This window comes from Equus przewalskii, chromosome 22 (genome assembly GCF_037783145.1).
Source record: "Equus przewalskii isolate Varuska chromosome 22, EquPr2, whole genome shotgun sequence".
Lineage (NCBI taxonomy): Eukaryota > Metazoa > Chordata > Mammalia > Perissodactyla > Equidae > Equus > Equus przewalskii.
Genome location: NC_091852.1, coordinates 51,619,762 through 51,645,299, shown reverse-complemented (window position 1 = coordinate 51,645,299; position 25,538 = coordinate 51,619,762). Strand labels below are relative to the sequence as shown.

Genomic DNA, 25,538 nt, shown 5'->3' with positions numbered 1-25,538 from the left:
GTCTAATCATGAAAGAAAAAATCAGACAAAGCCAGCTTGGGGGACACTCCACAGTACACCTGGCTAGTCCTCCTCAAGACTGCCAAGGTCATCAAAAATGAGGAAAGACCGAGAGACTGATCATGGCCAGAGGAGACAGGCGAGGCATGACAACCAGATGCCATGTGATACCCTGGACTGGATCCAGGGACAGAAAGAGGCCATTAACGGAAAAGCTGGTGACACTGAATAAACTGAGGGCTTTAGTTGTGACAGGTGTACCAAGACACTTAACAAGGAGGGGAACTGGGCGAGGGCTGTGTGGAACTCTCTGTACTGTCTTTGCAGTTTTTCTCTAAATCTAAAACTATTCTACACGAAATAGTCTATTAAAAGAAGAAAGAAGAGGAGCTCCTGCACGGGGTGCTCCCGTGTCCTCGGCTCCCACATAGCGCTTTCTCTCCACCCGCGATCGAAGCTGGGGGCTTGTGGTGGGTGGGTTCTCCCCAAGAACCTCCATACACTTGTGCCTGGACCTGGCGTGCAAAGAGGGGGCTGGACCTGGCATGCACAGAGGAGGCTGGACCTGGCGTGCAAAGAGGAGGCTGGCTCTCACGGACCGAATTCCATCAGCATTGACAGTATCATCCAGAGCCTACGACTTTGGGTTGTAAAATTTAGATTGATTATTTTTGCTAGTGAGAGGCAAGCACTGGTTTGCTCCTGCTCTCTCTCAGATCCAAACCAGCCCAAATCTTAAAGTGTAGTCCTATTGGTTTGGGAAATTTTTCTCTTTTTATTTGTACCTGTTGTATTTTTTGTTTTCAGGTCTCCCTGCAGTTCCAGGTGGAAACAGAATCACAAGTGGCGGAGTCCTGTGAAAAGGCTTTTCTCGGCAGTGCTGCTGTGAGATGGGGAAGGACAAAGTCACTGAGCCCCCAGAGAGAAGCCCGTTCTCCTGTGCTCGCCTGCCAAGCGGTGTTGCTGCAAGGGGCTCCTGTTATTTCAGACACACATAATGTGCAGGAAGGCACGTCCAATGAACCTGAACTTTGAATTCTACCCTGCTTCTCGCCACATCAGTGGTCCACAAAGGAGGGGAATTTTGCAGAGCATTGTCCAACGGTACTAAAACCTACGTCTTAGAAGAGTTGCCTCATTTCTTCCCTTTCAAACCAAGACAATGGAGTTGATTTGCAGGGGCTAAACACTGAACCTAAAAACAGGTAGGTGTAGGGGCCGGCCTGGTGGTGTAGTGGTTAAGTTCATGCACTCTGCCTCAGCGGCTCAGGGTTCACAGGTTCAGATCCCTGGCACAGACCTACACACTGCTTATCAAGCCATGCTGTGTTGGCATGCCACATTCAAAATAGAGGAAGATTGGTGCAGATCTTGACTCAGGGACAATCTTCCTGACCAAAAAAAAAAAGCCCCAAACAAACAAACAAAGAAAAACCAGGTGAGTGTAAAGGACGCTCATTCCTCTGTGGTCGCGACCACCTGAAAGAACAGCAGACGCGAGCCGTGAGCTGAGGAAGGGCCTTCAAGGAAGAAGGGGGAACTAAGGATGCAGGCTACCACGATCCGGGAGGGCTCCACACCCTCACCTGAGCCCCGGGGAAAGAGCCTACAGCTTGAGCAATTCACAAACCACGGGCGAGCTGCTCCTGTTCCAGGACACACGCGGGCGGTCAGGAGAGAAGGGAGGAAGAACCAGTGCTGCTTCTGCCGGCCGCCAGCCTCCTCCTGGGCCCCAGCTCCTGCCTTCTGGGAAGTTCAGCCGATGAGCAGCTCTAGTTCCTTTCTCATGATCTTCAGTGTCATGACCCCTGGGGCTCACCACACTAATCGTCTCCCTTCTCAAGAGAACACTGAAGCCTCCCCTGAAACAAAACGGCTCATCCACCCTGGAGCTCAGGGTGGGCCTGGGACTCCTGACTCACTCTGAGGACTGCCAATTCATCACCTGGTCCCAGCCCCTGAGAGCCCAGGTGGCTGGAAGCTTCTTGAGAACCCTCCATCTTCCCTCATTCTGATAGAACCTCAGAGCCAAATGTGTTGCTAATAAAAGATGGTGAGCGATACTCCCCCAAAACTGAAAGCAGAGTCTTGAAGAGATATGTGTATATGCATGTTCATAGAAGCATTATTCACAACAGCTAAAATATGGAAGCAATCCAAGGGCCCATCAGTGGATGAATGGATAAAGGAAATGGGGTCTATCCATACAACGAAATGGTATTCGACCTTTAAAAGGAAGGAAATTCTGACACCTGCCACAACATGGATGAAGCTTGAGGACATTACGGTCAGTGAAATAAGCCAGTCACAGGACAAATACCATATGATTCCACGTATACGAGATACCTAGAGTAGTCAAATCAATAGAGACAGGGGCTGGCCCCGTGGCCGAGTGGTTAAGTTCACGCGCTCCGCTGCAGGCGGCCCAGTGTTTCGTCGGTTCGAATCCTGGGCGCGGACATGGCACTGCTCATCAAACCACGCTGAGGCAGCGTCCCACATGCCACAACTAGAAGGACCCACAACGAAGAATATACAACTATGTACTGGGGGGACTTTGGGGAGAAAAAGGAAAAAAAAATAAAAAATCTTTAAAAAAAAAAATCAATAGAGACAGAAAGTAAAATGGCGATTCCCGGGGGCTGGGGGAAGGAGAGTGGGGACTTGTTGTTTAATGGGGACAGAGTTTCACTTTGAGAAGATGAAAACGTTCTTGAGATGGACAGTGGTGACGGTTGCACAAACTACGTGAACGTACTTAACGCTGTTGAACTGTATACTTAAAACTGGTTAAGATCACAAATTCTATGTTGTATGTATTTTGCTACAATTAAAAACTTTTAAAGATACTTAAGGAGCTGACTGTGGGTTTTCCTGTCTTCAACCTTGTATGGACATCAGTTGCTGTATTGGTGAAGGGTCGGGGCCATGCTGGCTGCACAGACACTGATTGTGGAGCTGCTTTTTGTGACCAGGACTCTGAGCTGGTGTTGGGGTACCCCCACCCAAGCCCCTCCCAAGTCACTGATGATGATGATGGTCGTGGTGATGACGATGGTGGCACCAAATGGTTAATTCCAAATGGTATTAATATCTCCACTGTATAACTGAGAGGATTGAAGCTAAAGGGCTTCACAGAATGCACCCACAGCCAAGTTCAGCAATTAAAATAAATGTGTGCGCACAGAGCAGGCCATCTCTGCAGGCCATCAGTCTTTCAGAAATGGTCGCATCAATTATTTTTGGTTCCAAGCCTTATTCCTCACATGTTTCTTCCGCCTCAACCTCAATCTCTTTGTTCTCAAACTACTAAGAAGATATGTGGTCCTGACCATCCAAAGCTAACAGAGTGCCTGGAGTCTGTCTGGATCTCTGGGAAATTCTAGGGCATTCTAAAATGAAGGTTTGATGTGTTTTGAAAAGTCCAGACATTTTCATCAAAGTTGTTCTACCATGTAAACCCCGTGGTAGGTGTGCTCATCTGTGCGCCATTGACCAGGAAACCAGGGTGTGGGGGGGCTGAGGGTCTGCCCAAGACCTGAGCAAGGGAAGGAGGGGGACGGTCTTGATCTCTCTCAGGAGTAAACTGATGACAGCTGGCTCTGAGGAAAAGGCATCACTGAGAGGAGGGCCGCCCCTCTCCCAGCTGGTGGGGAGAAGTCACATTTTGGAATAGCCCTACCTCCAGCACAGTTAAGGAGTTGGTGAGGCTGAACTTGACACCCTCAGCCACTGCTGGATGTCCCACTCCCTGGTGTTCCCTTCCCCCAGACCCAGCCCTGCTCCTGGGAGCCTCAGTCGTCTCTACCTGGGCCGTGGTGGGGGCCCTGTCGGCGTAACGAGGTCCACGCTGACTGTGAGCCTACATTCCAGTGATGACGTTAACTGTCTTCTCTTCTGTGGAAGAAATCTCCCGAGATTTCCAAATCTCTTTGCCTCCAAACAGACCAAAGATTCAAGGTGGGAAACTGACTGATGGCGTCTGGTAGAAGGAGGGACCCGGTGGACTAATTCTGCAAGCTGTCCAGGGGCCAGGCGCTGGGACGGCAAAGACGGGCATCTGACTGCTTTGGCACTAAGAGGAACGTGTCTTTTCAAAGCTTCAAACTGACCACATTTTTGAACAGTGTCTTTTACTTTAATCTTACACACACACAAGGAAGACTTAGAACTTCCACGGTCAGCAAAATGGGAATTCCAATGGGAATGTATAAATTCCCAGCAAATTCTTACCAGATATGCCCTGGAGCCCCCATGCCAACTGTGAGATTTACTCTACTGCCGTGTTTCTTTTAATGAATCAGAAAATGATGATGAAGATGAAGATGATATGTAAGAAGCAAAATCTGACCATGATTTTTCATAGGGAAAAAAATACCTTTAAGACCCTAGAGATTTCCTGAAATTCAGCTGCTTTGTTAGAGCAAAGAGTTCTCCTTTTGTTGGCTTAATAGTTGACAGTTGCTTAGGAAACTGAGTCCCCGTGTGGTCTCAGGACAGCACATGAGACACACCCAGGCAGAGCCTCATTCAGCCCGTCTGGGGTGGGGCCCGAGGTTCGTCACATCTACAGAGCTCCCAGGTGGTGCCTGTGCTGATGGTCTGCAGCCCAGGCTTCGAATAGCAAAGTTACAGGCACTGGACTCCCCAGTGTGCCCACAGACTGGTGGCCTCCGATCATCCAGGCCCACCCAGATGTTCTGATCAGAACTGGCATTGTAACAGCATCCCCAGGCGATTTGGGGGGCCACCCAAGAGACTCCAGTTTAGTGGGCATAGGGAGTGCCAGGATCCTCTACACTTACAAATCTCTAAAAGTGATTCCCACACAAGCAGAAAGAAGAGGGACGTGGGATGCAGGAAAACAGAGCCCTGGGCTCTGAAGTGACGTGGTCCCTGCATGACCACAGGTTCTCACTGCTCTAAAACATGTTGTCCCAGCAGCTAAGTTTGCTGGGGCTGCTATAACAGAGCACCACAGACTGGTGATTAGACAACGGAAATGCACCCTCCCACAGCTCTGGAGGCTAGAAGGCCAAGAGCGAGGTGTTAGCAGGGCTGGTTCCTTCTGAGGCTGTGGGGGAGAATCTGTTCCAGGCCTCTCCTTGGCTTGTAGGTGGCCGTCTTCACGTTCACGTGACGTTCTCCCTGTGCATGTCTTCGTGTGCAAATTTCCCTTCTACAAGGACTCCAGCCATATTGGATGGGGACCCACCCTAAGGACCTCATTTTAACTTGATTATTCCTGCAAAGACACCATCTCCAAATAACGTCACATTCTGAGATACTGCAGATCAGTGTATGAATTTGGGGGAGGGAGCACAGTTCGGCCCATGACACCCAGAAAGGTGCAGTCCAGGCAGCCCAGAGATCTCGCATGATGCAAGCACTGAAACCCTCTGGAACGGACCTGCCCCACGCACACTCAGAAGCTCTGCTGGGACCCTTCACGTGCGTGCCCAGACCTCTTCTTTCTCTGCTGTTGTCTCGGAACAAATGGACCACAAGCGCTTACTTGGGTGTGAGCTGTAAATGACCTTTTTGTGGCAAACAACTTCGAGGGCCCTGCACCTCGACCTCTGAGGTTTACCTACAATTTCACGGTCGAGAAAATTCACAGGCAAGAGTCCTGCAGTTCACAGCCCATGAGACAGCAGAGGGCTTGTTCGCATCCGCGGATGTGGGCTCGTTGCCGGCCACCTTCTCCTCTCTACCCATCTGACGCCTGTTCCACCACCTTTTACCGGGGAAAATTGAAAAACAAATGAAAGCTCAGTCTTCTGACCAATTGTGTCACTTGAACCCAATCTATAAACATAATAATGTAGGTTTTTTCGAGCTTGTACCTAAGATCATAAAGTGGAACTCTCTGAGAATCCCTAGCTTCATTTGGCGCAACAGAAGAACTGAAAACTAACCTTTTATCTCACGTAAGCGTGGTTAGCTGTGGCTTATTTGATTTTTTCGTATGTATGAAACAAAATATCCAGGAAACCTCCCAAATGAAGATTTATAAAAAGAGCTATTTAACGTTTAGCCCTGCGAAGGTCTCCTTGCCTCCAGTACGTTTCCGTTTTCGTTTCTTACTCCCCTCTCTCTTTCTTCTTCCTTCTGTGTGATTTGGCTTCATGTTGCTAATTTTCTCTAATTTTCAGACCCTTTTTTGTCCTTGTAATTTCCCATCTTTTCCTTTTACTTGTTCTAACTACACACTAGTTAGTAAAATTCAGAGCAGAAAAAATTTTTCCTTTGTCTTTTTCTGTCATTCTCTGTGTGCCCCTCAGTGGATTATAGGTGGGGCTGCGGGGGGCTTCATGTGGGAGGCCCGTTACAGGAGGATCGACGCCCATGAAGGGTCAGAACACATTAGGTGTCAGACAGCCAGGGAGCGGTGGAAGAAACAGCTGTGCTTCCATGTGGTGGAAAATAGCCACTGAAAATCATGGTTTTGATATTTTCTTTTGTTGGGGGGTGGGGGAAGATTAGCCCTGAGCTAACATCTGCTGTCAATCCTCCTCTTTTTGCTGAGGAAGACTGGCCCTGAGCTCACATCCATGCCCATCTTCCTCTACTTTATATGTGGGACACCTGCCACAGCATGGCTTGCCAAGTGGTGTCATGTCCTCACCTGGGATCCAAACCGGTGAACCCTGGGCTGCCGAAGTGGAACATGCAAACTTAACTGCTGCACCACCAGGCTGGCCCCATGTTTTTGATATTTTATGTCATGTTTTAATGGCATAAGGAAAAAAATACCATTTACTCCAATAAGTAGGACAGAGATTTTATGCCATACAACCCTAATTTGTACTACACAATATATGGTAGCTCCCTATAGATTTCACACATATGTATTATATGTGCCTACAAACACATAGACGGTACATGGCGTCTTCCTATATGTTGCATAGATAGATATTGTGTGTATGCACACACACAGAAACACATACACACACCCCATATGCCCTGTCATGCACAGCGCTAAGTGTATTGGCAACATCATCTCATTTATTCTTTGCAACAGCTCTGTGGGGGAGGTGTGTACTGGGTTGATAGTGTTCCCAAAAATGCCTGTCCACCTGGAATCTATGAGTGTGATCTTATTAGGAAATACGCTCTTTGCTGATGTACTCAAGCTAAGCTGAGGTCATACTGGATTAGAGTGGTTCCTAAATCCAATGACTGGTGTCCTTCTAACAAGAAGGAAGTCTGGGCCCAGACATACAGGGGAAAAGGCTACGTGAAGACAGAGGTGGAGATTGGAGTGAGGGGTTTACAAGCCCGGGAATGTCAAGGATTGCTGGCAACCAGGAAGGGCCCTCCCTAGAACCTTCAGAGGGAGCACGGCCTTGCCAACACCCTGATGTTGGGTTCTGGCATCCAGAGCCATGAGAGAACAAATTTCTGTTGTTTCAAACCACCCAGTTTGTAATACTTTGTGGTCCTTTGTTACGGTTGCCCTAGGAAGCTAGTACAAGGTGTATTTTTCCCCCATTCACTACAACAAGACAACTAGAATCAGTAGGATTAAGAAACTGCCTGGTTAATAGCTATAGAGAGAGAATTCAAATGCAGGTAAAGTGGTGCCCAATGGACCCAGGACCACAGGCCACACTGCCTCCCAGTTACTGGTAAATTTCACAGGAAAGAAATTCTTTGACATTTCAGCATTTATTTTGGATAGTTGAACAACAAATGATTTTAATTTTCTTTGTTGTACTTTTTTGCAGTTTCCAGTTTTTTATCGTGTACATGTATAACGTTTATAATCCAAAGAAGAGAACTGTTATTAAAGAATTACGCCTCCAAGCCGGGGAGACCGTGGTCACAGGTGAGGGTGCCCTCCTCGCCTGTCCCTTCCAGCCGCTGCCTCAGGAGCCGGGTTCAGGTGAATCCAGAGAGCAGCGATTTCCCTCCCAGGAGAAAGCCCTACAGCGACTGAGCGGAGCAGCCAAACCACGAGTGGCTTCACCTCCCGGGACAATTCCGAGTTCGTGTTGAGTGGGATTTCCAGGAGAAAGCGGAGCCCATCCTTCAAGGCTTAGGCTCCCCAGAAGCTCTCCCTGATCACGGGCCTCATGGGAATTCTGCCTCACGCCACACCGGCCGGTGACCCAGCATGGCCCATGTCCCATTCCAGAAGGCAGGACACAGCACAATGATTTCCACCAAAAATGATGATCATTTCTATGTACCAGTAGAGGCTTTTGGAAATGCCACCCAGATGAGAGCTTGAATACAGTCTGTTCCCCACTTCCTCCCCACTCCTTCTCTGGAGTAACTACCAGGGGCAACAGCAGCGTATGGGCTGCCTCCCCCCGTGCCCGGGGGCTGCAGAGGAGCCAGATACCCTACCCAGAGGCCTGGTGTGAAGACGGCAGCCGTGTGCTTCTCCACATGGGTGCTCCTGAGAAAGGCTGACCCTGTTTGGACTGGCTCCCAGGAACCTGAGGGCTCCTGCAGACTTTTGGGAGGCCTGGAGCTGGCTCCCTGTTGGGCTGATGGCTCTCTGGCCCCTGCACAGGATAATTCAGTCTCTCGCCCCTCCCACCAAAGACCTAAAAACCACTGCTTCTCCCCCTGCCTCAGCCAAGACTCATGTGGCCTGTGTGCCGGCCCACGTGACCTTGCTGAAGGAAATCCTGGAGGAAGTCCTTCAAACAAAGGCTGCAGAAACCGGAACCTGGGGCTCAGAGCACAGCCCGCTGAGTCGAAGAGCCACGAGGATGGGCGTGGGCGGAGGACGCAGACAGGGAAGGTGATGATGCGCCTGGGTTTGCTCACATAGGCACCGAGAACGGTTTAAAATGAAGAGACATGCTGTATTCTAAAGTCTAGTGACGGCCTAGAACTACACGTTTTATATTATTTTGCGGGGTATTGGGGTAAAAGGAGGACAGAGGTAGTGTTTTCAGGGTTTCATATCGGTGTTTGGGGAGAGGAAGGAGGTGACTAAAATATTCTGAGGAAACAATTATTTAACACTTTTATGGTTATTAATAAATAAAGTTTTAATTATAGATGTTGGAAACAAGAAGTGGGATTGAAAAGTGTTTTATGTAAATTCCAACATGAAAGACTAAAAAAGGGAATAAAGAACATTTTGACCAAATGACAAACAATCTGGTAGGAAATGCTTCTTCAAAACAAATGAAGAGGCATTTCAAAGATGTAGTTAATAAGTATATGAAATTTATTGTCTGGGATATAGTAAAAAATATTTATTAGGTCTTTGTCCCTGGTTCCCCGGCTCACAGCTCCTAACCACCTCGGGCATCTCCAGTGTGATGAGAGTGTCTCTTGCTTGCTAATGAGATGGCTAAGGGGCTGGGGGTCCCGAGGAGCTTCCCATGGGGGCTGATCTCCAGAGAGACCGAGGCCTGATTAGAGGGTTAAAGCTTTCAGCCCCACCTCCTGGGAGGCGAGAGGAGCTGGAAGTTGAGTTCACTCACCAAAGACCAACGATTTAATCAATCACACCTACGTAATGAAACCCTCACAAAAAACACCTAAACGATGGGGTGTGGGGAGTTTCCAGGTCACTGAGCACCCGGAAGTGCTGGGAGGGTGGCTGCCCAGAGGGGACGTGGAAGCCCCCCACCCCTGCCCACCTCGCCCTGCGCCTCTTCCGTTTGGCTGTTTATTTGTATCCTCTACAATAAACCAGTGATAGTAAGTCAACTGTCTTCCTGAGTTCTGCAAGTCTTGTAAGAAATTATCAAACCTATGGGGTCCGTGGGAGCCCCCAAATTTGCAGTTGGCCGGGCAAAAGTATGGGTGGCCTGGGCAGCCCGTTACAGCTGCTGTCAGAAGTGGGAGCAGTCTTCTGACGCTGAGCCCCTAACCTGTGGGGTCCGACCAACTCTGAGTAGACAGCGGCAGGAGTGAACTGAACTGAATCGTTGGACTCCCAGTTGTTGTCAGAAAAGTGGAGGTTGTCACTTACAAAATGCAGATTAAGACCATAATGTGACATCAATATACTCATATTTGATTGGCACAAAATAAGGAGCCTGAGAACACCAACCGTAGGGGCGGCTGTGGATGGACAGGCCCTTAGACACAGGCCCAGGGGTGACATCAGAGCAACGGCTTGGAAATAAACTGACCGTTAACTCTTAAAGTTGGGTAACCATACACATGACTCAGCACCTCTGTCCCTGAGTCCATCCAGGAGAAACTCCTACACACGTGCCCCAGAGCACCTGCAAGAAATGTCCACGGCAGCCAGGACTCTGAGACGATGAAAAGTGCACCAGTGGAAGAAGGGAGGAATACGTTGTGGTCTATTTGAAAAGGAATGCCGTCCAGCTGCTTAAATGGTTGAGCAGCAGCGACGCACCACAGCGTGGATCTCAGTGACCAAGTCGTATACAAAAAGCAAGACCCGGGAGACTACACACAATGTGGTGTCCTTTTATAGAGTTCAAAAGTAAGCCAGAGGAAACAAGACACAGTTTAGGCATACGAATAATTCATTAGGAAGCAAGAATCGATAAATGCAAATTTCGAGGGAGTGAATATAGCTCTTGAAGAAATCAGCAGAAGTTATGTTATCTGAAAACACGTCCTCGGTTTGTCCCTCACCCGTTTTCCGGGTAAGTCAGGCGTTACCGCAGTTAGCAAATTACAATTTTAGGCAATGTTTTGCCCCAAGAGGTTTTCTCCACCAAGAAAACATGTCATTTCCGTTTTTGTGCACTTGCTGGCACCTATGAGAGACTTTTCTCAGTGCTTCCTCTGAGAATACCCTTCCTGTCATGTGAAACTTTCAGGGCATCTTGTGGAGTAATGAGGTGAAAGTGTTTTGTTTACAAAATACAGTTAAGGCATTTACAGGGTTATTTAACAGAGAATTTTTTTTCTTTCTCTTGATAATAAGACCCAGTTAAGTGATTCTGTTCTTCCCCTGAATGCCTATCACTTCGATGTGATGTGGAATTCTGTTCCGGGGAGGGCAGGGGGAGGTTTGGGCAGTGAGAGGTGTTAATTAAGAAATAAGGGCGCTCAGCTCACAGATGTGGTGAGTGGTACTTGCTGGCTTTGTGTTCAGCGCGAACTCAGTCTGAGAGGATGCTCCTGCTGTGATGAACCTGGCTCTCAACATCCAGTAAGAAGTGCGCTTCAGCCCTCATCCCTTTCTGTCTTGAAGGGTGGGCCCCACCTGCAAAGGACAGGATTCGTTGTCTGCAGTCATTGCGAATATGGTCCCAACACCATCCAAATAACCCGACACGCTGTGACCGCCGACTTCCACACCCCTGCTAATTTAGGCGAGCCCTTTCAGTGGTGTGGGCGTCCTTCCTACTGGGGAGCTTTCATTGGACAACAACAACCGTAGGAAGGCAGACAACCTCCTGAGCAGCATCCTTACAGTTCTCCAGACAACAGGACAGCAGGAAAGAATGTCAGCCCTAAGTGAGCAACTGGCCGCAGGGGAGCGCTTTCCTAAATCGCAGAGGTCCACTGCCTGAAGCCCCCCGTGATCCTAACTCCCCTTAACTGGCACGAGGGCCAGACCAGAGCTTCTTAACTGTTCTGCAAGCTCTTCTCTGCGCTAACTTGGCTAGATTAATTCTTCTGGCAGAAATTAACAGTGAGTTTCTTCCCCAAAAACTTTTGCACAAAAATCAGCTGAGTTTTAAACTAGTGAAGCAACAACAGTTTGCTTATGAAAGTGATGTGCTGGGGAAATGGAAAGGGTGAGATAAGCAGATAAGCTTAAACACATTTCCACAAAACGGGGAAGCGGAGGAGGCCAGACAGGCATCCTACAACACCAGTCACAGAAATGGAAGTTTCTCTATTACTGAGCCCAATCTAAGGCCACCAGAAGGTCTAGAAGTTCAGCCACGAGGGGGATAAGAAACAGACACACGATACTCGCTGTCAGTCATCTGTAACTCAAGAGCGACTGTTGAGGAGTGAGCCTGACAAACCGGTGCACCAGCAGAGCCTGTGACAGAGATCCTGGGGAAGTGTGAGGACTGACACGACTTGTCCCTTTCTCCCTCCCTGTGTCCTTGTCCCTTCTATGCAGGCTGCTCCCCGGAGCCCTTTGAGTCTGGCCCAGAGCAGAGGTGCCATGAGGCTCTCCCTGTGCAGGCCTGTGTTCTCCTAAGGCCAGAGTATAGTAAAGAGACTAACCTCAGAGCCTTGTGGGTGACCAGGGAGAGACAGGGGCGGGTGGGGAGTAGAAAGAAGAGACCCAGAGGAGGGAGAGGCCAGAGAGGGCGGGTCCCCAGGTGCTGTGGCTCTCAGCCTGGCTACAGTTCCTGTTTCCCGCTTGGCGCCTGAGGGCGGAGAGCTCCTGGGTTCACCAGGCCACCACCAGCTAAGCCAGTGAGGACGCCAGCAGCAGAGGATGGATGTCAGCTCGGAGGTCCTCCCATCACACGAACCTCCCACCGCGAACGTCCCATGGTGATGGCATCCTGGAGGAGGAGACTCCACACCTGCCTGAGGTCCAGCTCCCACCAGCCTGGAAGCATAAAGAGTCGGTCGGACTTCACGGGAAATGAAGACGTGACTACATCTCGCCCCCTGGGCTGGTATCTGATGCGCATGCCTGCGGCTGATTAGCACACGCCTGGCTGGGCTGGGGTAGTCTCCTCTTCACTCCAGAAAACCAACTCTGAAAGAAAAGGATTTGGGAGAAACATCATTAGTACGAACCAAAAGAAATCATATATTTTAAATTCCCTGTTGTAAATCTAAAATCACATATTTTAAATTTCCTTTTGTAAATCTAACTACGAAATCGATAGACTGATGATGGAATAAAGCCGAAGACATCCGCATGAACTCAGGTCTGTTTTAACACAGATGGGGGTGGACAGACTCCCAGATAAGTGCAGACCTGTGTGCACACAGGCTCGGCTTGCACACACAGGACCGCCAGCTCTTCCACCACCCGGGGCTGGAGGCGGCGACACCCCCGGGAGCATCATGCAGACCCAGGTCCCAGATCTTAGTGTCTAAATGAGAACTTCTAATAGACGGAACCACAGCTCCCCGGAGAAATAGCTGATCCTAGGACAGGGGCAAGGGCAACACAAGATGAGCCCACAACATGTTGTTGTGCCAGAAATTAAGAAAGTACTCAAAAAAAGAAAGGAAAGATAACCAGTTGAGACATTTTGAAAAAGCAAGGAGACAACCTGGAAAGACTCCCAACGGCCAAAGCTGGAAGCAATTGTGCGACAAAGTAAATAAGGAGGATATTAGATGGAACCCGGAGAAGAAAATAAATATCTGTGAGCACATACCACTATAAATACATGTTTGAAAAATAAATAAATGGGAAAATGGGACAAATCTTCCTTCAAGAATTCCAAATAACAAATGCGGAAGGACCGAGGGAAAGAGGAAATCACCATGAAGACACCACCACCACAGCAGCTGCCGCAGGTCCACAGCTGATGCCACAATCAGCGGATATTGGCGTAGCCTCACGGCGTCTGCAGAACGTTTATTAATTACTGTGGTGGCGTTAACATCGGTCCACAAGTTCTTTGATCCACCTCCAGGAGGTCGACCTTACTTCCCTGCCCTTTGAGTGTGAGCTGGACTTAGTGACCGGCTTCTAACTCACTGACAGAGGAAAACAGAACCGTCACAGAGGCCTCGCCTGATCCAGAAGATCCAGGTGACCAGCATCCCTGATGAGAGTGTATGAGGACGCTCCCTTTGTGACATTCTCCCCAAAACCATAACCCCAGCCTAACCATGAGGAAGCATCGACAAAGTCAGACTGAGGGACTTTCTACAGAATCCCTGACCCATGCTCTTTAAAACCATCAAAGCCAGGAAAACAAGGGAGGATTAAAAACCATCCCAGGCCCCAGGGGAGTAGGAAGCCATACAATAAACACACTGTGGAACCCTGGATGGGATTCTGGGGCATAGAGAGGACATCAGAGGGAAAACGGGTCACATCTGAGAAGTCTGGACTCCAGTGAATAATGTGGGGCCTATGTTAATTTCTGTTTTTTTTTTTAATTTAAATTTTTTTTATTGAGTTCATAATAGTTTACATCGATGTGAGATTTCAGTTGTACATTATTTCTTGACTGTCACCATATAAGTGTTCCCCTTCATCCCCTGTGCCCACCCCCACCCCCCTCCCCACCCCCACCCCCCTCCCCACCCCCACCCCCCTTCCCCTGGTAACCACTGAACTGTTTTCTTTGTCCATGTATTTGTTCATATTTCACATATGAGTGAAATCATCTGGTGTTTGTCTTTCTCAGTCTGGCTTACTTTGCTTAGCATAATTCCCTCCAGATCCATCCATGTTGTTGCAAATGGGATGAATTTGTCTTTTTTCTGGCTGACTAGTATTCCATTGTATATGTATATACCACATCTTCTTTATCCAATCATTGGTTGACGGGCACTTGGATTGTTTCCATGTCTTGGCTATTGTGAATAGGGCTGCTATGGACATAGGGGTGTATATGTTCCTTTGGATTGTTGATTTCAAGTTGTTTGGGTAGATACCGAGTAGTGGGATAGCTGGGTCACGTGGTATTTCTATTTTTAGTTTTTTGAGGAATCTCCATACTGTTTTCCATAGTGGCTGCACCAGTTTGCATTCCCACCATCAGTGTACGAGGGTTCCCTTCTCTCCACACCCCCTCCAACATTTGTTATTTTTAGTCTTAGTGATTATAGCTATTTTAACAGGTGTAAGATGGTATCTTAGTGTAGTTTTGATTTGAATTTCCCTGAAGATTAGTGACATTGAACATGTTTTCATGTGTTTATTGGCCATCTGTATATCTTCTTTGGAAAAACCTCTGTTCATATTCTCTGCCCATTTTTTTTTTTAAAGATTTAATTTTTTTCCTTTTTCTCCCCAAAGCCCCCCGGTACATAGTTGTATATCCTTTGTTGTGGGTCCTTCTAGTTGTGGCATGTGGGACGCTGCCTCAGCGTGGTTTGATGAGCAGTGCCACGTCCGCGCCCAGGATTCGAACCAACAAAACACTGGGCCGCCTGCAGCGGAGTATGCGAACTTAACCACTCGGCCAAGGGTCCAGCCCCTCTCTGTCCATTTTTTGATCAGGGTGTTTATTTTCTTATAGTTCAGTTGTGTGACTTCCTTATCTATTATGGAGGTTAACCCCTTGTCAGATATATGATTTGCAAATATTTTCTCCCAGTTGGTAGGCTGTCTCTTTGTTTTGATCCTGGTTTCTTTTGCCTTGCAGAAGCTCTTTAGTCTGATGAGCTCCCACTTGTTTATTTTTTCTCTTGTTTCCCTTGTCTGAGAAAATATGGTATTCGAAAAGATCCTTTTAAGTTCGATGTCAAAGAGTGTACTCCCTATATTATCTTCCAGGAGTTTTATGGTTTCAGGACTTGTCTTGAAGTCTTTGATCCTTTTTTTTTTTTTTTAAAGATTTTTTATTTTTTCCTTTTTCTCCCCAAAGCCCCCCGGTACATAGTTGTGTATTCTTCGTTGTGGGTTCTTCTCGTTGTGGCATGTGGGACGCTGCCTCAGCGTGGTTTGATGAGCAGTGCCATGTCCGCGCCCAGGATTCGAACTAACGAAACACCGGGCCGCCTGCAGCGGAGCGTGCGAACTTAACCACTCGGCCACGGGGCCAGCCCCTCTTTGATCCATTTTTGAGTTTATTTTTGTGTATGGCCTGAGATAATGGTCTACCTTCATTCTTTTGCATGTGGCTGTCCAGTTTTCCCAATACCATTTATTGAAGACACTATCTTTTCTCCACTGTATGTTCTTGGCACCTGTGTGGAAGATTAGCTGTCTGTAGAGGTGTGGTTTTATTTCTGGGCTTTCAGTTCTGTTCCATTGATCTGTGTGTCTGTTTTTGTACCAGTACCATGCTGTTTTGATCACTATGGCTTTGAAGTACATTTTGAAGTCAGGGATTGTGATACCTCCAGCTTTTTGTTCTTTTTTCTCAGGATAGCTTTACCAATTTGGGGTCTTTGGTTGCCCCATATGAATTTTAGGATTCTTTGTTCTATTTCTGTGAAGAATGTCCTTGGGATTCTGATTGGGATTGCATTGAATCTGTAGATTGCTTTGGGTAGTATGGACATTTTGACTATGTTTAGTCTTCCAATCCATGAGCAAGGAATCTCTTTCCATCTCTTTATGTCACTATCAATTTCTTTCAGTAATGTCTTATAGTTTTCATGTTATAAGTCCTTCACCTCCTTGGTTAAATTTGTTCCTAGGTACTTTATTCTTTTAGTTGTGATTGTAAATGGAATTGTATTCTTGAGTTCTCTTTCTGTAAGTTTGTTACTGGAGTATAGAAAAGCAACTGATTTTTGTAAGTTGATTTTGTACCCTGCAACTTTCTTGTAGTTGTTAATTATTTCTATTAGTTTTCTGATGGATTCTTTGGGATTTTCTATATATAAGATCATGTTGTCTGCAAACAGCGAGAGTTTCACTTCTTCACTCCCTATTTGGATTCCTTTTATTCCTTTCTCTTGCCTAATTGCTTTCTGGCCAGAACCTCCAGTGCTATGTTGATTAAGAGTGGTGGTAGTGAGAATCCTTGTCTTGTTCCTGTTCTCAGAGGGATGGCTTTCAGTTCTTGCCCATTGAGTATGATGTTGGCTGTGGGTTTTCTTATATGGCCTTTATTATGTTGAGGTAGTTTCCTTCTATTCCCATTTTGTCAAGAGTTTTTTTTTTATCATAAATCGTTGCTGGATCTTGTCAAATGCTTTCTCTGCATCTATTGAGATGATCATGTGGTTTTTATTCCTCAATTTGTTGATGTGGTATATCACATTGGTTGATTTGCAGATGTTGAACCTAATTTCTTAGTTTTGACATCTACTGTGGTTATATAGATTTCAACATTGGGGAAACTGGCTGAAGATAAGCATTTTCTGCACTATTTTCATAACTCTTCTGTTAATATAAAATTATCTTAAAATACAAAATGAAATTTTTTTGAAACAAGAAGGTGGACCATCAAAAGCTGGAGGATGAGAGGTTATCAAGAAAATAGCCATAGCAAAGGCCTGGTACATAAGATGTACTCAGAAAATGTTGGTTCCCTTCCCCTCCCATCCAGAGTCCTTCCTCTTGCTGAAGAAGCAGAATGAGCACCCTAATTCAACCCAAAGTTAGCACTGAATGCGTGTTTTCCTTAAGAAGGCTGGTAGCCATCACTGGCAAGGATGAATTGTGAGAGGTGGGGCTCCTGGCAACAGAGACCAGCTCAGGTCTCTTTCACCAAAGGGAAAGGCCAGAACCTCGTGCAGTTACTGAGAATGTGGCCTCCACCGTCCAACTCAGCAATTCCATTTCCACTGAGGAATTTATCCTCAGGGAAAATCATGTGTACGTGCAAACATTTACCTTTGAAGACATCCACTGTCGTGTTGCTTATAATAGTCAACAAATGGTAATAAAGCAGACATCTAAGATCAGAAAGTTAGTTAAATAAATCATGGCACATCTGCAAAAGAAATACTATGCAGCCATTTAAGAAAGTGTTGAAGTACAATGGAATACTATTCAGCCTTAAAAAGGAAGGAAATTCTGACACCTGCTACAACGAGGATGAACCTTGAGAACATCATGCTCAGTGAAGTGAGCCAGTCACAAAAGGAGAAATACTGTGTGATTCCACTCACGTGAGGGACCTAGAGGAGTCAACCCACAGAGACAGAAAGTAGCATGGTGGTCGCCATGGGCTGGGAGGGGAGTGGGGTGAGGAGTGAGTGTTTAATGGGACAGAGCTTCAGTTTGGGAAGAGAAAATTCTGGAGACAGATGGTAGTGATGGCTGCATATCAGTGTGAACGTACTTAATGCCACTGCACTCTACTTAAACATGGCTAAAATGCTTAATTCTATATTATGTTTATTTTGCTACAATTTAAAAAAGATATTAAAGAACATGAACTCACATGGAAGCGTGTAGCTAATATATTATTCAGTGGAAAAAGCAGATTGCAAGAAAGGAACTTAAAATATACTCTTTTTATTAAAAAAATATGGATGCACGCACAGTAGACACATGCACACGCACAGTAGACACATGCACACGCACAGTAGACACATGCACACGCGCACAGTAGACACATGCACACGCACAGTAGACACATGCACACGCACAGTAGACACATGCACACGCACAGTAGACACATGCACACGCGCACAGTAGACACATGCACACGCACAGTAGACACATGCACACGCACAGTAGACACATGCACACGTGCACAGAGGAGAGAGTTAGGAGGACAGACGCCCCGTGTCTGTGGCTCTGCGTGTTGGGAACAACAGTGGTTGTTACTGGCATCTTTCAATTCATCCATATTTTCTACACTTTCTAGGACTTAGTATTCTTGAACTATGGAAACCATAGCAACAGGTAAGTCCCTGAGAGTAACGGGAGGTTCCACAGGCTGTTTGGAACCCCCAGATCGACTCTGGTGGGGGTGGCTCCTGAGTGTGCAGTGTGTAATGGAGACGACCCTCGGAAGAACGCCTGTCCGGGGAGCCCAGCAGACTCTGAGATGGCCCCCCCAGTCCTCTGCACGCTCAACCTGCCACCCCGGGGCCCACCCCGGGGCTCGGCTCCGAGGCTGCAGAGAGCCTGAGCCTCCAGCAGGCTCTCCTTCCTCACAGACCTCGCCTCCTGCCTGCACCGCTGCCATTCCTCCCTCCCACTTTCATTCCTTTGGTCACTTACTCTAGGGAGTTTCCAATTGCACCCCCTTTGAGGTCAAGGGTATAAAAATCTTAGCTCTGGTCCTCAGCGAGGCTGTGCTTTTTAAAGAAAATGAGGGCATGGAACTAGAGGAAACTTAAAATGGTGGAAAAACTCTTATTCAGAGCCAGCCCTGATGGTCTAGTGGTAAAGTTCGGCGCTCTCACTGCTTCAACGGCCCGGGTTCGGTTCCCGGGCGCAGAACCACACCACCGTCTGTCGGTTGCCACGTTGTGGTGCGGTTCACATGGAAGAACTAGAAGGACTTACAACCATCTACTGGGGCTCTGAGGAGGAAAAAAAAGGGAAAAAAGAGGAAGACTGGCAAGGGATGTTAACTCAGGGCAAATTCTTCCCTACCAAAAAGAAACACAACTCTTACTCAAATAGTTAGGTTGTTCCTTGAGACTCAAGCATAGTTTCCTTGAGAAAACTCCCAATACAGCACATTCTTCTCAGCAAATACTTCTTGTCCCTTTCATTGCAAGAATTGCCTGGGTAGCCATCGCCCACGGGTCAGTTATGTCCACGATGGCTGGGAACCCTGACATGGCAGGAGCGACACGTGAAAGGCTGGGAAGCAACGCAAACCTAGCCAGCTAACAGGCGTTCCCCATAGGATTCACTGCCTGGACGGAAGGGCTGCGTGGAGGGCGACGTCACCACACTCATGCCAGCTGCCAGCACCCTCCACTCAGCTCTGCCACTGGGGAATAATGTGTTTTTCAAGGTGTCAACATTTGTTGATTTAACATTCATGATTTTCGTAGAAAAATCAATACTCTTAGCAAACTTTGCCTTTCAATTATTTTTTCTTTATTGTATTTATATATTTACACATATAAAAATGTAATTGTACATATTTATTATCATTAGATATTCCAGAAATACCGAAATGAAGAACAGGTAATAAAAATAAACAGGCAAGTACATCCCCGGGGCTGAGCTCGCCGCCCCGAGCTCCCACCCCCGTGGGCTCCGTCGTCCCACTCCCGGCTCAGGCCGAGTGTACGTGAGATCCAGGCCAGCTGTTGTGCGTTTACTTTCCACGTCTTTAAATGCTATCTAAATTGTGTCCCAAGACAGGCATTCCTCTGCATTTTTTATTTGTTCCTTGAGCACTTTTGGAAGATTTATCCATATTACTAGAGATAAACCTCCATCATTCGTTTTTGCCACTTTGTGACTAGACTACCATTTACTCCTGTGGATGGTTATCTGGCCGGTTTCTAACTTTTCGCCTTTAAAAGTTGCTGCTCTGAATATCCTTGTGCATCTCTTGCTTAATCACGAGAGTTTCTCCAGGACACGTACCTAAGAGGAGAATTGCTAAGTCGCAGGGCTTGTGTAGCAGCTACCGCTTTTTCACGTTTCTTTATAATAAAAATTCTCTGGTTTATCACAGATGAGAAGAAGGCCAAGGTGCTTTCTCAGCTCCCAAACTCTCCTGCTGCCCGAATTTCCCCTCCAGGAGCTTTCCCACGTGCCCTCAGGACTGGATTTGAGAGACAGTGCCCCACGAGGGGTCAGGGATTCAGAAGGACCTAATCTCCATTAGACTCGGAGATTTGGGGCTTTTTCACAAAAGATAAAAGTCATACTTGGTTTCTAATGAAAGGAGCCTCTAATTGAGGCATTGGTCAGCAGAGGTGAGGGAAGGAGGTAGAAGGCACAGAGTGAACGGTTTCTGTGCCCCGAAATCATGCTGAGTGGGCGGCCACCACGCCAGTGCCTTGGGGCCTGGAGCACTGTCGAGTCCGAAGAGGGGAAGACGGATGGTGAGGGTGCTGCCATAAGGGGTGTGTGTGTGTGTGTGTGTGAGTGAGCGACTGTGTGGGGGACGGGCGAGGTGTCATCTGCAGCCTTCCTTCCTTCTCTACGGCTGGGTGGACTTCTCCATCTGCCTTTCCCACCCTTTCCAAGTTACCCTTTCCTTTGTGACAGGAGAAGGGTGTTGGTTGGTTGTGTAATGCATACTAGTCTCATTTCATTCAAAATACTTATCAGGAAGTTTCAGTGCCCTCAAGATCATTGCTTCAGAGCCAACCTGCCCTCCATCCATGGTGTTGCTTCTTACCTGGGGAGCCTGGGTGTGGCAGGGAGGGGTTATGTTTACCAGAATCGTTCTGAGGCACTGGCACCCAAAAGCGTTCAAAGGAAAAAACAGAATTAAGCAAAAATTATTAGCATCCCCATAAAATAAGTTTGCCAGAGAAGCACCTTTGAGTTTCTAGAAAGTAGGTTAAAAAAAGCAAAGATCCAGGGGATGCCGACACCAAGGTGATGGTCTGCGTGGGTGCGCTCGCTGCAGGGGCACACTCATGGAACCGGTCCCAGGCGGCTGAGCTCCTGCACAGCCGGGGGACATCGCTTCTGGATACAGGCCTCGTTCAGCAATGAAGCTCAAGCATCACTTCCCGAGAAGTTTACTTTTCATTGTCCAGCATCTGGAGCCTGACCCTGGCGACTCTGCGTGGTTTATTTTAAGACTCTGCTACTCAACAATGCCCACATGCTCCCAGCCGGTAGGCGGAGGTCAAAGGTGGAACAGACCGTTCCCAGAATAGAAACGATTACTCTGTGTCCAGCAGCGCCCACCATGTGACGGATGGCAGATTGTCCCAGCACGTGTGCAGAAGACAAGGAGTTTCCACCCTTTACCAGAGACCAGGTCCCCAAAACCTGCACGGACGGCAGACAAACAGGAGTCTCAGGTCACATTATTTGCAGTGCGAAGTCTTAAAAAATGCACCGTGGTTTTTCCATGTCTACATGAATTCTCTGAGAGAACTGAGTGCACGCTTTCACGTTCCACACGTGCCTGCCACCATTCTGGCACCTCGTGGATGCGAGTGTGTTCACGCTGAAATGCTGACTGTTAAAAGGTTTATTTTGTACCTTCCCCCCATAAAGTTACTGCACCTTAAAATCCTCTTCTAAACCTAAGCCGCCTGCCCAAAGAGCTGACATTTCCTTTAGAATTTACCTAATCTGTCTTTGCAACGTTTCGAACAGGAAGTCTAGACTCAACGTCACAGATATGCAGAATTGAGCGTGAAGTGACTTGTCCACATTCGGGCGGGCCCATTTGGCCAATACACACCGGAAAATGGTGTCATTGACTGGCCCGCCCGTCCTAAGAGGCCCCTTCCAGCCACCAGCCTGGCGGCTCAGCTGGAAGCTGAGAAGACTCCCGGCGTCATCAACACCAGTGAGGCCGCCCTCGAGGCCCTGTAGTCTCACTTTCGATGCCAGTGACCAAAATCTCTCTGCCTACAGCCATGAGGATGTCCCCTACCAGGTCAGGGGTCCTTCTGAAACTTTGATGAAAGCCGAGGAGAACGAAAGCCCTTGGTCACGAAGCATTTTGCATACCTGCCCTAACATTGCCAGTGACATCTTCCCAGCCAATCCCAACAGCTGCTGCTTCTCCGTCCTCTCCCGCCAGAGTCTCCCATTACCTCTGACCTTGCTCAGGAGACTTACCCCAGCGCTGGCCTGGCTCTTCACTTTCTGCGCAGTCATTGTCAGCTGGGGCCATGGGAGCTTCTCTATCTCCTTCCATCGTCTGTGTCTTTCACAATAACACATTTGTGAAACATGCCGTACAAACACATCCCAGACAGCGGCAACAAGACACAAGCTTTTTAAAAATTCCACTTAAATGTATTCACAGTCCTTATCAGTTTAAAATGATCCAAAGCTTGATGAATTTAAAGCTCGGGAAAATTCATGCTCTTCTATCATTTGCCTGCGAGAAAGCATGCACCAGCACCATCGGTCCAATTGGAGACAGAGAATTCAGTGATATGGTTCTTTGATCACCTTTATCTTATCCCCATGGTTTTTAGTGATGGAAAGAGATGGATGGTCGTAAAAAGGAAGGACCACAGTCAAAAGGAATTCGTAGTTCCCTGAAGGTCAGACCACTGACCCTGAGCTCTTGAGATGGCCACTGACCGCACAGAAGTGCTTTTTGTAAGGTGAACACCATGAAGAAAAAAGCGTGAGTCATCCTGGTGAGGGATGGCAAACGGTGTGAATTAGCTGCAGATACTGAAAAATTAATTCCTCATGAACTGAGGGCCATTTTCCTAGCTAGTCCTCAGCTGATTGGGAGGGTCAAAGCAGAAACCAGCACAATTCCATGGGTTTCGAATTCCTTCACTTGCCTGGGTTCCCAGTGGTGCCCTCTGGGATCTTAGTAAACACAGCATGGCTTCTGCCATGCTTTCGTGTTAGAAAGAGAAATGTATATTTAGGAGATGGTGCAAGTCAAAATTTCAGTATAAGGCTTTCACCTCAGGGGCACTCTGGGGTGATCACTGCCACATTCTGGGACCCGTGTACGTGTGTGTGCGCGAGTGTGTCCCTGAGTAGACATGCGGGCTTCTAATCCCACTTAATGATGTCTGCCACCTGGCTCTTCTCCACATGGTTCCACAAAGTGCATTGCTCCCACAGTGTCACTGGTGCGATGGTTAATTTCACGTGTCAGCTTGGCCAGTCTACAGCACCCAGATGTTTGGCCAGATGTCTGCTGTGAAGGTAATTTTTGGAGGAGATTAACATTTAAATCAGTAGACTTTGAGTAAAGCAAATTGCCCTCCATAATGTGGGAGGGCCTCATCCAGTCAGTAGAAAGCCTTAAGAGAAAAAAGACTGAGGTCCCCAAGAAAGAGGGAATTCTGCCTCCAGATGGCCTTCAGACTCGAGCTGCAACATCAACTCTTCTCTGGGTCTCCAGCCTGCGGCCTGCCCTGTAGATTTTGGACTTGCCAGCCTCCACAATTGAGTTAGCCCATTCCTTAGATAAATCTCTTATCTATTTCCCTTGGTTCTGTTTCTCTGGAAAACCCTGACCAATACTCCGGAGGATAGACCCATGGCACCTTTCTCTTGTGTGGACTCCAGCCATGCCACCATCGGTGATATTCTGTGAACATCACCGATTGCTTTCTCAGCCCCAGGCCCATGCAGTGAGACCCAGTCATTGCTCTCCAGAGTCCCCCAGTCAGAGGAGGAAGCAGGGAACAGAGCCACCAGGGAGCTGAGAGGAGAAGGACATAACATAACCTGCATGACTGTGAAAGTTTCTGGCAGAAGAAAAGCCAACTTGGAAAGAGACAGCTAGAGAGATGGAATGCCGTCTGGCTTCCTCGGAAAAATGGACGCCAGAATGATGGTGGAAAGGGGACAGTAGTCCTGGTGTCGGGGAGCGCGGGCTGAATTTTGCCTCAGCTGATCGCATTGGTGCAAGGCTTCTCATTTCTTCATTGTGGTGGCTCTCAGGTTGCAGAATTTCCTTCAGGACTTTTTGAAATAGAGTGCTAGGTGCTACCCCAGAGCTTCTGACTCCGTAGGTCTGGGGTGGGACTCAAGAATTTGCATGTTTCAGGTGATGCTGATGCTGCCGGTCCTGGGACCACGCTTTAAGAACCTCTGCCTTATTGGGATAGACTTTTAAGGATCCATGGTACTCCTAGATGGAGGGTTTGGTGAACCATTGAGTATGCTGGTTGATAGGACCATTTAATTATCAACTTCACCCAGAATCCAAAAGAGAGCTACCTAAGAAAAGATGGGGTTCTTAGCGCCAGTCTTTCACAGAAGGAGCAGAAAGTCACAGGTGAGCCCCTCTGTCCAGCTCTCACACATCTGTCCATCTCTCACTTGTCCGCCCCTCCATCTCCACTCCCTACCTTGCAGGACCACATTGACGAGCTCCAGCTTTGTGCTGCGCTTGTTCAGGGCAGACGGAGCAAAGACATCACATGCAGCTCAACCAGACAAAGAGATCAGACAGAAGGAAATGAGCCCTTCATGAGAAAGCTTGCTTGCAGGCCACATGACAAGGAGGTTTATAGTTGCAAATTGCTTACATTTCCCAGGGTCAGCTGTGGCCGTGTGCCTCTCTTACTTCCATCCTCAAAATCCCCAGGGTTGGTGACACCAGTGAGCACGTCGTAGGCAGTTAGTTATAGTAGAACGTTGTTTCAGGACTTAAGAGAAAGGCTGGACCTTACAGCTTAACGGGACAATGGGTGCCATCAGGCAGTGGACCTCTCAGCAGAGCCTGCCATATGCAGCTCTGCCCAGCAGGAGGTGGTGCCCAGGAAAACCTTGCTGAAAACTTACCAGTGTGGACTTGAGCTACTGGGGATTTATTTGCTAATATTTTGGCAATTAACTTCTAATTTCTATAGGTATTATTAAGCATGCATTGTTGCACTCAGTGAGATGGATAAGATTATGTCGCAATGACGGGCATTTCTTAGCACTTATTTACTTAAGCTTATGAATACCTAGCAATTCTTTACCCATGCAAAGGTTTGAGAGTAAAAAGAAATGTCTAAGACACAACAGAAGAAATATTAGAAAGAAAATAAAAAGGAGGAAGGACAAATGGACCACAAGACTAACACAACATTTGAAAATGATCAAAGGAGGCAGAGAAATAAATAAATTGATAAAAATTGAGAGAGAATGATTAAAAACCAGAAAAACTTAGGTCAAAAGCAAAACAAAACAAAATGTAAATAAGCAACAAACTGTTGATAACACGAAAGAGCAGAACAAAGAAAACTCACAGTAAACCGCTCGCTCTGCGCACAGAGCAAGACAGGAGGGACAAAGTGACCAACGTCTGACCTTTCATTGTCACCGTCCGGGAGGGACTTACCGAAGACCGACTGTGTTTGTCTGACGGCGACAACACAAAGGAGAGGCTGAAGGGCTTCTAACGATGATGAGAATCGTTGCAGAATCCAGAACGGCAGCTGGAAAGTTTCCTGTCCCGCCTGCAGTGTCGTGAGCGCGA

The 25,538-nt window shown here is 47.5% G+C and overlaps 2 long non-coding RNA genes across 2 annotated transcripts; one reads left to right on the top strand and one right to left on the bottom strand.

Annotated features, from left to right (window-relative positions):
• The first annotated feature begins 270 nt into the window (after positions 1-270).
• Positions 271-2,849, top strand: LOC139078378 (uncharacterized). Its single transcript, XR_011531302.1, has 2 exons — positions 271-646; positions 808-2,849. It is a non-coding gene; the product is annotated as an uncharacterized lncRNA (long non-coding RNA).
• Positions 2,850-10,401: 7,552 nt separating this feature from the next.
• On the bottom strand, positions 10,402-25,538 carry LOC139078375 (uncharacterized). The gene is made up of 3 exons (XR_011531300.1): positions 25,401-25,538; positions 12,402-12,634; positions 10,402-11,164 (listed from the first exon to the last, which is right to left on the bottom strand). It is a non-coding gene; the product is annotated as an uncharacterized lncRNA (long non-coding RNA).